This window comes from Pleurodeles waltl, chromosome 3_1 (assembly GCF_031143425.1).
Source record: "Pleurodeles waltl isolate 20211129_DDA chromosome 3_1, aPleWal1.hap1.20221129, whole genome shotgun sequence".
Classification (NCBI taxonomy): domain Eukaryota; kingdom Metazoa; phylum Chordata; class Amphibia; order Caudata; family Salamandridae; genus Pleurodeles; species Pleurodeles waltl.
The window spans coordinates 20197934-20210740 of record NC_090440.1 but is presented as its reverse complement, the minus strand read 5'-3'; the positions used below and the strand labels follow the sequence as shown (position 1 = coordinate 20210740).

Genomic DNA, 12807 nt, shown 5'->3' with positions numbered 1-12807 from the left:
GAACATATACATGCACACCTATGAGCACTGGGGCCCTGTGTGACAGGGTCCCAGTGACACATACATATAGGCCACAAACCTATGAGCACTGGGGTCCTGACTAGCAGGATCCCAGTGACACATAACAACCATACTGAAAACATGGTGTTTTCACTATGAGCACTGAGGCCTGGCTATCAGGATCCCAGTGAGACAGTGAAAACAGTGACAAACACCCTGACATACACTCACAAACAGGCCAAAAGTGGGGGTAACAAGGCTAGAAAGAGGCTACCTTCTCACAGTCCCTGTCCTCAGTACCCGGCTGTACATCGCCCAGGTGTGGGTCGCTGTCCTCAGTACCCGGCTGTACATCGCCCAGGTGTGGGTCGCTGTCCTCAGTACCCGGCTGTACATCGCCCAGGTGTGGGACCCTGTCCTCAGTACCCGGCTGTACATCGCCCAGGTGTGGGTCCCTGTCCTCAGTACCTAGCTGCACATCGCCCAGGTGTGGGACCCTGTCCTCAGTACCCGGCTGCACATCGCCCAGGTGTGGGTCCCTGTCCTCAGTACCTAGCAGCACATCGCCCAGGTGTAGGTCTTCTGCTCACAGCACCTTGCTGCATCGCCCAGGTGTGGGTCCCTGTCCTCAGTACCTAGCTGCACATCGCTCAATTGTGGGTCCCTGTCATCAGTACCCGGCTGCACATCGCCCAGGTGTGGGTCCCTGTCCACAGTACCCAGCTGGACATCACCCAGGTGTGGGTCCCTGTCCTCAGTACCCAGCTGCACATCGCCCAGGTGTGGGTCCCTGTCATCAGTACCCAGCTGGACATCACCCAGGTGTGGGTCCCTGTCCTCAGTACCCAGCTGCACATTGACCAGGTGTGGCTCCCTGTCCTCAGTACCTCGCTGCACATCGCCCAGGTGTGGGTCCCTGTCCTCAGTACCTAGATGCACATCGCCCAGGTGTGGGTCCCTGTCCTCAGTACCCAGCTGCACATCGCCCAGGTGTGGGTCTTCTGCTCACAGTGCTTTGCTGCATCGCCCAGGTGTGGGTCCCTGTCCTCAGTACCCAGCTGCACATCGTCCAGGTGTGGGTCGCTGTCCTCAGTACCTAGCTGCACATCACCCAGGTGTGGGTCGCTGTCCTCAGTACCTAGCTGCACATCGCCCAGGTGTGTGTCTTCTGCTCACAGTTCTTTGCTGCATCGCCCAGGTGTGGGTCCCTGTCCTCAGTAGCCAGCTGCACATCGCCCAGGTGTTGGTCCCTGTCCTCAGGACCTAGCTGCACATCGCCCAGGTGTGGGTCCCTGTCCTCAGTACCTAGCTGCACATCGCCCAGGTGTGGGTCCCTGTCCTCAGTACCTAACTGCACATCGCCCAGGTGTGGGTCCCTGTCCTCAGTACCAAGCTGCACATCGCCCAGGTGTGGGTCCCTCTCCTCAGTACCTAGCTGCACATCGCCCAGGTGTGGGTCGCTGTCCTCAGTACCCGGCTGTACATCGCCCAGGTGTGGGTCGCTGTCCTCAGTACCCGGCTGTACATCGCCCAGGTGTGGGACCCTGTCCTCAGTACCCGGCTGCACATCGCCCAGGTGTGGGTCCCTGTCCTCAGTACCTAGCTGCACATCGCCCAGGTGTGGGACCCTGTCCTCAGTACCCGGCCGCACATCGCCCAGGTGTGGGTCTCTGTCTCAGTACCTAGCAGCACATCGCCCAGGTGTGGGTCTTCTGCTCACAGCACCTTGCTGCATCGCCCAGGTGTGGGTCGCTGTCCTCAGTACCTAGCTGCACATCGCCCAATTGTGGGTCCCTGTCATCAGTACCCGGCTGAACATCGCCCAGGTGTGGGTCCCTGTCCTCAGTACCCAGCTGGACATCACCCAGGTGTGGGTCCCTGTCCTCAGTACCTATCTGCACATCGCCCAGGTGTGGGTCCCTGTCATCAGTACCCAGCTGGACATCACCCATTTGTGGGTCCCTGTCCTCAGTACCCAGCTGCACATTGACCAGGTGTGGCTCCCTGTCCTCAGTACCTCGCTGCACATCGCCCAGGTGTGGGTCTTCTGCTCACAGCACCTTGCTGCATCGCCCAGGTGTGGGTCCCTGTCCTCAGTACCTAGCTTCACATCGCCCAGGTGTGGGTCCCTGTTCTCAGTACCCAGCTGCACATCGTCCAGGTGTGGGTCCCTATCCTCAGTACCTCGCTTCACATCGCCCAGGTGTGGGTCCCTGTCCTCAGTACCTAGCTGTACATCGCCCAGGTGTGGGTCCCTGTCCTCAGTACCTGGCTGTACATCGCCCAGGTGTGGGTCGCTGTCCTCAGTACCTAGATGCACATCGCCCAGGTGTGGGTCCCTGTCCTCAGTACCCGGCTGTACATCGCCCAGGTGTGGGTCGCTGTCCTCAGTACCCGGCTGTACATCGCCCAGGTGTGGGTCGCTGTCCTCAGTACCCGGCTGTACATCGCCCAGGTGTGGGACCCTGTCCTCAGTACCCGGCTGTACATCGCCCAGGTGTGGGTCCCTGTCCTCAGTACCTAGCTGCACATCGCCCAGGTGTGGGACCCTGTCCTCAGTACCCGGCTGCACATCGCCCAGGTGTGGGTCCCTGTCCTCAGTACCTAGCAGCACATCGCCCAGGTGTGGGTCTTCTGCTCACAGCACCTTGCTGCATCGCCCAGGTGTGGGTCCCTGTCCTCGGTACCTAGCTGCACATCGCCCAATTGTGGGTCCCTGTCATCAGTACCCGGCTGCACATCGCCCAGGTGTGGGTCCCTGTCCACAGTACCCAGCTGGACATCACCCAGGTGTGGGTCCCTGTCCTCAGTACCCAGCTGCACATCACCCAGGTGTGGGTCCCTGTCATCAGTACCCAGCTGGACATCACCCAGGTGTGGGTCCCTGTCCTCAGTACCCAGCTGCACATTGACCAGGTGTGGCTCCCTGTCCTCAGTACCTCGCTGCACATCGCCCAGGTGTGGGTCCCTGTCCTCAGTACCTAGATGCACATCGCCCAGGTGTGGGTCCCTGTCCTCAGTACCCAGCTGCACATCGCCCAGGTGTGGGTCTTCTGCTCACAGTGCTTTGCTGCATCGCCCAGGTGTGGGTCCCTGTCCTCAGTACCCAGCTGCACATCGTCCAGGTGTGGGTCGCTGTCCTCAGTACCTAGCTGCACATCACCCAGGTGTGGGTCGCTGTCCTCAGTACCTAGCTGCACATCGCCCAGGTGTGTGTCTTCTGCTCACAGTTCTTTGCTGCATCGCCCAGGTGTGGGTCCCTGTCCTCAGTAGCCAGCTGCACATCGCCCAGGTGTTGGTCCCTGTCCTCAGGACCTAGCTGCACATCGCCCAGGTGTGGGTACCTGTCCTCAGTACCTAGCTGCACATCGCCCAGGTGTGGGTCCCTGTCCTCAGTACCTAACTGCACATCGCCCAGGTGTGGGTCCCTGTCCTCAGTACCTAGCTGTACATCGCCCAGGTGTGGGTCCCTGTCCTCAGTACCTGGCTGTACATCACCCAGGTGTGGGTCGCTGTCCTCAGTACCTAGATGCACATCGCCCAGGTGTGGGTCCCTGTCCTCAGTACCCGGCTGTACATCGCCCAGGTGTGGGTCGCTGTCCTCAGTACCCGGCTGTACATCGCCCAGGTGTGGGTCGCTGTCCTCAGTACCCGGCTGTACATCGCCCAGGTGTGGGACCCTGTCCTCAGTACCCGGCTGTACATCGCCCAGGTGTGGGTCCCTGTCCTCAGTACCTAGCTGCACATCGCCCAGGTGTGGGACCCTGTCCTCAGTACCCGGCTGCACATCGCCCAGGTGTGGGTCCCTGTCCTCAGTACCTAGCAGCACATCGCCCAGGTGTGGGTCTTCTGCTCACAGCACCTTGCTGCATCGCCCAGGTGTGGGTCCCTGTCCTCAGTACCCAGCTGCACATCGTCCAGGTGTGGGTCGCTGTCCTCAGTACCTAGCTGCACATCACCCAGGTGTGGGTCGCTGTCCTCAGTACCTAGCTGCACATCGCCCAGGTGTGTGTCTTCTGCTCACAGTTCTTTGCTGCATCGCCCAGGTGTGGGTCCCTGTCCTCAGTACCTAGCTGCACATCGCCCAGGTGTGGGTCCCTGTCCTCAGTACCTAGCTGCACATCGCCCAGGTGTGGGTCCCTGTCCTCAGTACCTAACTGCACATCGCCCAGGTGTGGGTCCCTGTCCTCAGTACCAAGCTGCACATCGCCCAGGTGTGGGTCCCTCTCCTCAGTACCTAGCTGCACATCGCCCAATTGTGGGTCCCTGTCATCAGTACCCGGCTGCACATCGCCCAGGTGTGGGTCCCTGTCCTCAGTACCCGGCTGCACATCGCCCAGGTGTGGGTCTTCTGCTCACAGTACCTTTCTGCATCGCCCCAGCACACAGTATCTACCTGCCCTGATTCTTGGTCTGGATCAAACATTGCCATCACACCGAGAAGTGCAAGAGAACAGTTTTAATAAAAACACAATAACAAAATAAGAAGGCGACGATGTGCATGCCTGGATCCTAAGCAGCCCATAACTAAAGTATGGATGTGAGCCTTAAAAAAATCATTATCAAGCATTGGCAAAGACAATAGGTCTAGCCTAAGCAAGAGCTATTGGCTTTCGCAATGTGTTGTATCCGTGTTGTGCATTGGTGTGGCTGCTGTTCAGCATGGTATAGTGGTGTGAGGTGTCGTAGAGGGGAGTACGGGGGTTATAGTGTTGTACAGTGGAGTAGAGGGGAGTATGGGGGTTATAGTGTTGTAGAGTGGAGTAGAGGGGAGTATGGGGGTTATAGTGTTGTAGAGTGGAGTAGAGGGGAGTATGGGGGTTATAGTGTTGTAGAGTGGAGTAGAGGGGAGTATGGGGGTTATAGTGTTGTAGAGTGGAGTAGAGGGGAGTATGGGGGTTATAGTGTTGTAGAGTGGAGTAGAGAGGAGTATGGGGGTTATAGTGTTGTACAGTGGAGTAGAGGGGAGTATGGGGGTTATAGTGTTGTAGAGTGGAGTAGAGGGGAGTATGGGGGTTATAGTGTTGTACAGTGGAGTAGAGGGGAGTATGGGGGTTATAGTGTTGTACAGTGGAGTAGAGAGGAGTATGGGGGTTATAGTGTTGTACAGTGGAGTAGAGGGGAGTATGGGGGTTATAGTGTTGTAGAGTGGAGTAGAGGGGAGTATGGGGGTTATAGTGTTGTACAGTGGAGTAGAGGGGAGTATGGGGGTTATAGTGTTGTAGAGTGGAGTAGAGGGGAGTATGGGGGTTATAGTGTTGTAGAGTGGAGTAGAGGGGAGTATGGGGGTTATAGTGTTGTACAGTGGAGTAGAGGGGAGTATGGGGGTTATAGTGTTGTAGAGTGGAGTAGAGGGGAGTATGGGGGTTATAGTGTTGTACAGTGGAGTAGAGGGGAGTATGGGGGTTATAGTGTTGTACAGTGGAGTAGAGGGGAGTGGAGCTCAATGGTTCAGTGCAGGGCCTAATTTGTGCTTGTTATTTCTGGTGCAGAGCACCGGCACTTATTTTTCTTCCTCAAGCATTTACTGTGAGCAAAAGACACATATTGGAAAGACGGAGGAAGAGAAAAACCAAAAAGGGTCAGAATTGGAGAAAGCAGAAAGCTGCAAGTGTGAGCTGAAGGGGCGGGGAGTGGCTGTAAATGGATTAAAGAAGCCCGAGATGGCTTCAGGATTACTCTGCCTCAGTATTGCGTCTTTGCACATTGAATTGCAGCAGTCGCGTGTTTCAAAGGAGCGCTTTGGGCACTGGCACGTTTCTATTTACAAATTAAGCACTGGTTCAGTGTCAGAGAGTACTGTGGAGTGCAGTGTCTTAGAGTGGACTGGCATAGAGTGGGGTGCAATAGAGTGGAGTAGGTTGGAATGGATTGAGGTAGGGGGATGAATTTGATTAGAGAAGAATGGGGTGGATTAGATTGGGGGAGGAGGTTGATTCAGTGAAGTGGATTGGAGTAGAGTGGGCTGGACTGGAGAAGAGTGGGGTTGTTTGGCGTGGATTGGAGTGGGGTGGATTGGAGTGGAGTTGGGTGGAGTGGATTGGAGTAGGGTGGATTGGGATGTGGTGGATTGGATGAGGTGCGTTGGATTGTAGTGGGGTGTATTGAACTGCCGTGGGGTGGAATGCATTGGAGTGGGGTTAATTAAAATGGATTGGGTGGGATGATTGGACTGGAGTGGGTTGATTGGATTGAAGTCAGTGGATTGGATTTGGGTGAATCATTTAATCGGGTGGGGTGGATTGGATTAGGGTGGAGTGGATTGGCTTGGGGTGGTTTACAGTGGTGTGGATTGGAGTGGGTGGATTGGATTGGAGTGGGGTGGACTGTGGTGGACTGGAGTGGAGTGGATTTTACTGGAGTGGGGCGGACTGGAGGGGCTTGGATTGGATTGAGGTGGATTGGATTAAAGTGGGGTGGATTGAATTGGATTGGACTGTAGTGGAGTGGATTGGATTGGGTGGAGTGGAGTGGGGTGGATTAGATTGTAGTGGTTGGATTGGATTTAAGAGGGGTGGATTGAATTTGAGTGTGATGGATAGGATTGGGTGGGATGGATTAGGGTGAATTAGATGGATAGGACTGTAGTGGACTAAACTAGGGTGGGGTGGATTGGATTGGGGTGGGGTGGACTAGATTGAAGTGAGGTGGACTGGTTTGAAATGGAGTGAGGTGGATGGGATTGGAGTGGGTGGATTGGATTGGGATGGAGTGGACTGGATGGGAGTGGATTTGATTGCAGTAGGGTGGTTTGGAGTGAGATGAATTGGAGTGGGGTGGGATGGATTGGATTGGAGTGGGGTAGATTGAACTAGAGTGGAGTGGATTGGAATGGAGAGCTATGGATTGGATTGAGTAGAGTGTGGTGAATTGGATTGGAGTGGGGTGGAATGAATTAGAGTGAGGCGGATTGGAGTGGGATGGAATTGAGGTGGGGTGGATTGGGGTGGATTTGATTGGAGTGGGGTGGATTGGATTGGGGTGGGGTCTATTGAGTCAAATGGGGTGGATTGGGGTGGATGGGGTTGTTTGGATTGGGTGGATTGGATTGGGGTGGGGTGGATTGGAGTGGAGTGAAGTGGGGAGGATTGGATTGGGTTGGACTGGACTGGAGTGGGGTGAATTTTTGGAGTGGGGTGGATTTGATTTGAAAGTGGTGGGTTGCATTGCAGTGAGGTGGATTGGAGTGGGGTGGATTGTGGTGGATTGGAGTGGGGTGGGTAGATTGGACTGGAATGGGGTGGGTTGGATTGGAGTGGATTGGGGTGGAGTGGGGTGGATTGGAGCGGGGTGAATTTAGGACTGTGTAGAGTGGAATAGTTTGGAGTGGGGTAGATTGGAGTGAGGTGGATTAAGATTGATTGGAGTGGGTGGATTAAGGTGGATTTGAGTGGGGTGGGCTGGATTGGTATGACATGAATTGGATTGGAGGGGGATGGATTGGGGTGAGCTGACTGGATTAGTGTGGTTGGAGTGGGATGGGTTGGAATGGGGTGGATTGGAGTGGGGTGGATTGGGTTGCAGTGGATTGGACTGGATTGGATTAGATCGAAGTGGGGTGGACTGAATTGGAGTGGGGTGGATTGGAGTGGAGTGGGTTGGATTGGAATGAAATGGAGTAGAATGAAATGGAATGGGATGGATTAGATTGGAGTGGGGTCAATTGGATGGAGTATGGTGAATTGGACTGGAGTGGGATGGGTTAGAGTGGGGTGGAATGGACTGATGTGGAGTGGGTTGAATTGGAGTGGGGTGGATTGTGGTGGATTAGATTGGACTGTGGTGGAATGGGGTGGAGGGGGTGGATTGGATTGGGTGAGGTGAGGTGGATTGGATTGGTGTGGGTGGATTGGGGTGTACTGCATGATGATTATGTGTTAAAGCATAATTTCAGAAATTCCGCATAAGAAAGAAACAATGTTGCTTTGCAATATTTAGAACAAGATAATCATCATTGAGAACAGCACCCACAAGCAAAAACAAAACAAAAGATGAGTACAAAGTGAGAAGAGAAGAATTGGCAAAATATAAAAAAAGGTTAACTATAGAAAATAAGACTTTGTAATTTGTTTGGCCTGCTGGACATGTTTTTGCCAGTCACACGCCTTCTGATTTCGGGGCACTAGAAGTTAAAAAGAACAAAATAGTACCTCAATCACATCAGGAGCAACGGCTGGGCACTGATTACGTAGAATCAATCATTGCTTGGTCCCTGCTCCACAGAAAAGAACGGAAATGATGCTAGGCCTGCAGTGACCAATTACGAGGCTATAAAGAAGAGTGCCATGTAAGCAGCAAATGGTAAGCAACAGGCAGGCCGCAAGCCTTTTTGGTTATCAATGGTGTCTTGCAAGCACATGCTACCGCAGGCTCAGCCCTAAAAATAAGCCTGTGGGCCGTTAATTGCAGTTTTAAAAATGGAAAAAAGAAAGTCTCTATCCTAACACATACATTGACTGTGATGGCCGATTCAGCATCATTTTTAAACAATTTTAATACGAATTAATAAAGAGAATCTCATAAGACACTGATGTCTTCTGTAGTTTGGGGTGTGTCACCGAGAGTCTTCTGTAGTTTGTGGGTTCACAAAGATACTTCTGCAGTGTTGGTTGGGGAGATTTCACCAAGAAGGTTCTGCAGTTTGTGGGTTCCCCAAGAGGCTTCCGTGGTTTTTAGGTTCACCTAGATCTTTCTGGGTTGCTGTAGTGTTGGGTCACATAGAGGTTTCAGTAGTGTGGAGGTTCACCAAGAGGCCTCAGTAGTGTGGGGCTCACTTTGAGGCCTCAGTGGTGCGGGGGTTCAAAAACAGGCTGCAGCAGTGTAGGGGTTCTTTGAGAGCCGTCAGCAGTGCGAGGCTTCACCAAAAGGTCTCAGCATTGTGGGGTTTAAGAGGCCTCAGCAGTGTGGGGGTTCTCTAAGAGGTGTCAGCAGTGTGGGTGTTTACCAAGAGGTCTCAATAGTGTGGGTGTTCATCAAGAGGCCTCAGGAGGGTGGGGGTTCCCCAAGAGGTCTCAGCAGTGTGGAGGTTGATCAAGAGGCCTCAGCATTGTGGGGGTTCAAAAGGCATCAGCAGTGTGGGGGTTTACCAAGAGGTCTCAGCAGTGTGGGGGTTGATCAAGAGGCCTCAGCATTGTGGGGGTTCAAAAGGCATCAGCAGTGTGGGGGTTTACCAAGAGGTCTCAGCAGTGTGGTATTTTTTCAAGACGCCTCAGCAGTGTGGGGGTCCACAAAGACGTCTCAGCAGTGTGGGGGTTCACTAAGAGGCCTGAACAGTGTGGAGGTTCACCAAGAGGTCTCAACGGTGTGGGGTTTCATTATGATGCGTCAGCAGTGTGGGGGTTCATCAAGAGGTCTCAGCAGTGTGGGGGTTCATCAAGAGGTTTCAGCAGTGTGGGGTTCTCCTTGAGGCCTCAGCAGTGTGGGGGATCTCTAAGAGGTCTCAGCAGCAGCGTGGGGGTTCATCAAGAGGTCTCAGCAGTGTGGAGGTTCATCAAGAGGTTTCAGCAGTGTGGGGGTTCTCCTAGATGCCTCAGCAGTGTGGGGGTTCTCTAAGAGGGCTCTGCAGTGTGAGGGTTCACCAACAGGTCTCAGCAGTGTGAGGGTTCTCTTGTGCTGTACCGGCTCTATGTGAGGGGTGCTCACCCCTCAACACCCCCTCTTGTGCTGTATCTGTCCCGTGCGAGGGACACACCCCTTCATCCCCCCACCTGTGCTGAATCTGTTCTATGTGAGGGGCGCTCACCCCTCAACCCCCCCAACTGTGCTGTATCTGTTCTGTGTGAGGGGCGCTCACCCCTCAACTACCCCAACTGTGGTGTATCTGTTCTGTGCGAGGGTGGCTCACCCCTCAGCTCCCCCAACTGTGCTGTATCTGTTCTGCTTGAGGGGTGTTCACCCCTCCACCCCCTCTTGTGCTGCATCTGTTCTGTGTGAGGGGTGCTCACCCTTTCATTCCCCCGCCTGTGTTGTACCTTCACCCCTGCCTGTGTTGTATCTATTGTGTGAGGGGCGCTCACCCCTTCATCCCCCCGCCTGTGCTCTATCTATCCTCTATGAGGGGCGCTCGCCCCCGCCTGTGCTCTATCTGTTCTCTATGAGGGGTGCTCACCCCTCCGCCTGTGCTGTATCTGTTCTGTGTGAGGGGCGCCCACCCTCCACCCCCTGCAGTATCTGTTCTTTTCTGCTTTCTTTGCGAGCCCGGCTCCCTGTGTTCTGTTCCCAGGGATCGCCTGTGATGCTTGCCCCCCGATGAGCCGCTCTCTCCCTGAGAACAATCACTGCTTCTGCTCATTTCTTTATTGGCAGTCAAAGGAAAAACACGCCACATTCTTCCCATGGAAGGGCGGGTGCGAAGAGCAGGCTAGAAGATCTAGAACAGTCTCGTCCCCAGCCCTGCCTGACACGTTATTATGGACACAATGCGGGCTCCCTCAACCCTGCCTGACACGCGTTATTATAGACACTGAGCTTTCTTCCCCGACCCTCCCTGACACGTCATTATAGACACTGAGCTTCCTTCCCCGACCCTGCCTTTCTCGACCCTGCCTGACGCGCGTTGTACTGCCTTCCCCGACCCTGCCTGACTTGCGTTATTATAGACACGGTGCTTCCTTCCTGGACCCTGCCTGACACGCGTTATTATGGACATGGTGCTTCCTTCCTGGACCCTGCCTGACAGGTGTTATTATGGACACTGTGCTGCCTTTCTCGACCCTGCCTGACACGCGTTATTATAGACAGTGAGCTTCCTTCCCCGACCCTGCCTGACACGTCATTATAGACACTGAGCTTCCTTCCTCGACCCTGCCTGACACGCGTTATTATAGACACTTTGCTGCCTTTCTCGACCTTGCCTGTCACACGTTATTATGGACACAGTGCTTCCTTCCTGGACCATGTCTGACCCGCGTTATTATGGAAATGGTGCTTCCTTCCCCAACCCTGCCTTACACGCTTTATTATACACACAGTGCTGCCTTTCTCGACCTTGCCTGACACACGTTATTATAGACAGTGGGCTGACTTTCTCGACCTTGCCTGACACGCGTTGTGCTGCCCTCCTCTACCCTGCCTGACACGCCTTATAATGGACTTGGTGCTACCTTCCCCGACCCTGCCTGACACGTAATTATACATACTGAACTGCCTTCCAGACCCTGCCTGACATGCTTTATTATAGACAATGTGCTGCCTTTCTCGACCTTGTCTGACACGCGTTGTGCTGTCTTCCCTGACCCTGCCTGACACATGTTATTATAGACACGCTGCTTCCTTTTTGGACCCTGTCTGACACGCGTTATTATGGATACGGTGCTTCCTTCGCCAACCCTGCCTGACACGCATTATTATAGACACAGTGCTGCCTTTCTCGACCTTGCCTGACACACGTTATTATAGACACTGAGCTTCCTTCCCGACCCTGCCTGACACGAGTTATTATAGACACAGTGCTTCCTTCCTGGACCCTGCCTGACACAAGTTATTATAGACACGGTGCTGCCTTTCTTGACCTTGCCTGACACACGTTATTTTAGACATGCGTTGTGCTGCCCTCCTCGACCCTGCCTGACACACATTATTATGTACTCGGTGCTGCCTTCCCCGTCCCTGCCTGACACGTCATTACAGATACTGAGCTGCCTTCCCCGACCCTGCCTGACATGCATTATTATGGACACTGTGCTGCCTTTCTCGGCCTTGCCTGACACGCGTTGTGCTTCCTAACTGGACCCTGCCTGACACATGTTATTATAGACACAGTGCTTCCTTCCTGGACCCTTCCTGACACGCGTTATTATGGACACTGTGCTGCCTTCCTCGACCCTGTCTGACACACGTTATTATAGACACTGAGCTTCCTTCCCCGACCCTGCCTGACACGTTATTATAGACACTGAGCTTCCTTCCTCAACCCTGCCTGACACGCGTTATTATAGACACTGTGCTGCCTTTCTCGACCTTGCCTGATGCGAGCTGTGCTGCCTTCCTCGACCCTGCCTGACACACGTTATTATAGACACGGTGCTTCCTTCCTGGACTCTGTCTGACACGCGTTATTATGGACACGGTGCTTCCTTCCCCGACTCTGCCTGACATGCGTTATTATAGACACAGTGCTGCCTTTCTCGACCTTGCCTGACACACGTTATTATAGACAGTGTGCTGACTTTCTCGACCTTACCTGACACTTGTTGTGCTGCCCTTCTCGACCCTGCCGACCCGGCCTGACACGTCATTATAGATTCTGAACTGCCTTCCCGACCCTGCCTGACATGTGTTATTATAGACACAGTGCTGCCTTTCTCGACCTTGCCTGACACACGTTATTATAGACAGTGTGCTGACTTTCTCGACCTTGCCTGACACGCATTGTGCTGCCCTTCTCAACCCTGCCGACCCGGCCTGACACGTCATTATAGATTCTGAACTGCCTTCCCGACCCTGCCTGACATGCGTTATTATAGACAATGTGCTGCCTTTCTCGACCTTGCCTGACACGCGTTGTGCTGCCTTCCCCGACCCTGCCTAGCATGTGTTTTTATAGACATGATGGTGCCTTCCCCGACCCTGCCTGACACGCATTACTATAGACACTGTGCTGCCTTTCTCGACCTTGGCTGACGCACGTTGTGCTGCCTTCCTCGACCCTGCCTGACACGCGTTATTATGGACACGGTGCTTCCTTCCCCGACCCTGCCTGACACGCGTTATTTTAGACACAGTGCTGCCTTTCTCGACATTGCCTGACGCACGTTATTATAGACACTGAGCTTCCTTCCCCGACCCTGCCTGACATGTGTTATTATA

General features: G+C 54.0%; 1 protein-coding gene across 1 annotated transcript in view; it reads right to left on the bottom strand.

Annotated features, from left to right (window-relative positions):
• The window catches only part of CHRM4 (cholinergic receptor muscarinic 4), a 424975-nt gene that overhangs the window by 252068 nt on the left and 160100 nt on the right, over positions 1-12807 (bottom strand). The window lies entirely within an intron of this gene.